This window comes from Octodon degus, unplaced genomic scaffold, assembly GCF_000260255.1.
Source record: "Octodon degus isolate 3935 unplaced genomic scaffold, OctDeg1.0 scaffold00163, whole genome shotgun sequence".
Lineage (NCBI taxonomy): Eukaryota > Metazoa > Chordata > Mammalia > Rodentia > Octodontidae > Octodon > Octodon degus.
This window is the reverse complement of record NW_004524739.1, coordinates 1,716,491-1,719,424: the sequence shown is the minus strand read 5'-3', so window position 1 is coordinate 1,719,424 and position 2,934 is coordinate 1,716,491.

Here is a 2,934-nt window from a genome sequence, read left to right as displayed (position 1 = left end):
TTTTTTTTTTTTTTTATGGAACCAGGGATTGAACCCAGGCCCTTGTGCTTGCCAGGAAGTGCTTATTTCACTGAGCCATCTCCCCAGCCCCAAGTTACTTCTTATGCCTCAGCTTCCTGAGTCATTAAAAGGGGAAAGAAAAATACATCCCCTAGATGGCTTTATGGGTATGAGATCACAAACCTAACCTAGTAGCTTGCTGAGAGTAAGGGCTCAAATAGTCAATAATGACATTCACATGCAGTGTACCTTCTTAAGCCTTTAAAGTCCTATGTTAGATTGTCATCCTTGACTTGGTTCTTTCGCTGTAAAATGAGGCTAAAATGTAGGGTCCACGTTTGATCCCTAGTACTGGAAAAAAAAAAAAAAATGAGGCTAATCTACATGAATGAAGGCTGGGAATATAGCTCAGTAGAATAAGCACCTGCCTGGCAAGAGCAGAGTGCTGAGTTCAATCCTCAGTACTGAAAGAAAAAAAAAGGATATAGGAATGGTTAATAGACTTTAGAGATGTCATGGACCAGGAAAAAAAAAAAAAAAAAAAAAAAGGGCCAGCCATGGTGGCACATGCCTGTAATTCCAGCACTCAAGATGCTGGGAAGATCCTTGAAAGTTTGAGACCAGCCTAGGCTACAAAGTGACTTCAAGGCCAGCCTGAACTGCATAGCAAGACCCTCTCTTGGGGCTGGGGAGATGGCTCAGTAGAATAAGTGCTTCCTTGGCAAGCGCAAGGGCCTGAGTTCAATCCCAGGTTCCACCAAAAAAAGAAAAAAGACCCTGTCTCAGACAACAAAAATGAAAAACACAAAACACACCAGTAAAAATATAAAACTGTGAAGGGCCTAGGGATATAGCTTAGTAGCAGAACACCTGAGCACTTGGCTAGCATGTGTGAGGCCACAGAGTTGATTCCAAACACTGGGGGGAAAAAAAGGTTGGGAGAACATTATCTCAGATACAGATGGAACTTGTAGGTAAGCCCAATACGTATTTTTTTTCTTTCTCTAGGGACTGGTGAATGCTTGATTCTTAATACAGGATTCAAAACTATATTACATTGCAAATTTATTTTCTAAATTTTAAATCCTACATGCTGGCTTATGCCTGTAATCCTGGCATTCTGGGAAGCTGAGGCAGGAGGGTCATACTTTCAAGCCTAGCTTGGGCAATTTAGGAGACCCTGCCTCAAAAAGAAAAAGAACCAGGTGTGGTGGTGCACGCCTGTAATCCCAGCATTTGGGAGGCTGAGGCAGTTCAAGGCCAGCCTGAACTACATAGTGAGACCCTGTCTCAAAAAAATAATAATAATGAAAGTTAACAGCTACATGACTTACTGATGTAGCTCAATGTGAAGTCCCTGGGTTCAATCCTCAGAGCTGTACACATATGCACGAGTTGTAAAATTGTACAAAAGGCTACTTGTCACATAATTACATTGGCAGGAAAAACTGTGAAGATAAGAATTAGGTAGGTGACTGCCAGCAGCTACAGGTTGGAGAAGTGGAAGTTGACTACAAAACCAGCAAAAGGCTTTTGAGATGAGGGTGAGAATGTTCTTGTTCTCCCTTTTGAAGTGCTGGTGAGGGAATCCAGGGCCTCACAACACTAGGCAAGGCATGCACTGTTACTGAGCTACATCCTGTCTTGTTCTTTGCCTTCACTGTGAGATATGTTAATGAACCATCAAAGTATATTGAAGACATTTTAAAGTATGTAGATTGTTTTAATAAACCAAAACAACAAAAATTAAGTCCTTAGTTATGAGTCAAATTTCATTTTATAAAGTATCAAAATTATTTAGTTGGTCTAAAAGTGGATCAGGGTAGAGACTTAAAATCTCTTAACTATATCCTGCTTAAATGAATTGTAAAATAGCCATAGTGTGTAGTGGTAGAAAACAACACTGAGAAATCCCTTGAAGCCTAGGAATACACTACACATACTTGGAAAAGCAAGGAAGAGGCAGGTATTACTGGCTCTGGGCAAGAGAACATGCACTAAGCTGCTCCACTCTCATGTACTGGCCAAGAGCAAAAGCTCCATTCCTATGACCGAGGAAGGAGACTCAGGGTGTTACTTTGCAGACTCAACACCAATTTCATTTTGATGCTTTCACTCATTGGTAAAAACCAGTGTAAGTTTGGCTTGAGAACTGGATTATGCATTGCAGTGGGTGAACACTTCATCTCTAACCCTTAGCTGAAACCACCCGAGCACACAAACGCGTGCACACACGCATGCACGTGGCCTGCTCTGGGAGCATCAGTCTAACATTTGCCAAGTTCTTGCTCTGAAACATTCCCAGATGAATGGCCAGAATAACATTTCTGCTTTATCGCATACAGTACAATGTCAGTTCATTGAAGAGAATACTACAGCACACCCAAAAGAACATTTCAGTGAATGAAATAAATGAGGAAAGGTAAGGGATACAGAGGGAAACATACAATTTGTATGTTCAGACTAAAACCTCTGTTATCTTTATAGCTCAAGAATTCTCTAGCTGGAAAAGTTATTGAGAAAATTTGGGGTCTATAGGTTAAGTGACCTCTCTAAATATCCTCAGCAAGTTAATGGCAGAGCTAAGATTTCGATCTGCTGCACTTACCTAGTTTTTGACATCAAACCAATTTTTCTCAACTATGACTATAGGTAAGAATCAGTGGGAGCTTTAAAACAATTCATGTAGGCTGGGCATGGTGGTGCACTCCTGTAATCCCAGCGCTTGGGAGGCTGAAAACAAGAGGATCATTATGAGTCTGATCTGTGTAGTGAGACCCTATAAACCCTGTACTAAATACATTTTTTTAAAAAAATTCATGTATCCAAGATACATTCCAGACTAATGAAATTAGAATGTTGGAGGGGGGAGGGCAAGGTGTCAGTGCTTTTTAAAAGTTTATCTTTTTTTCTCCTCCTTTTTTTTTTTTTTTT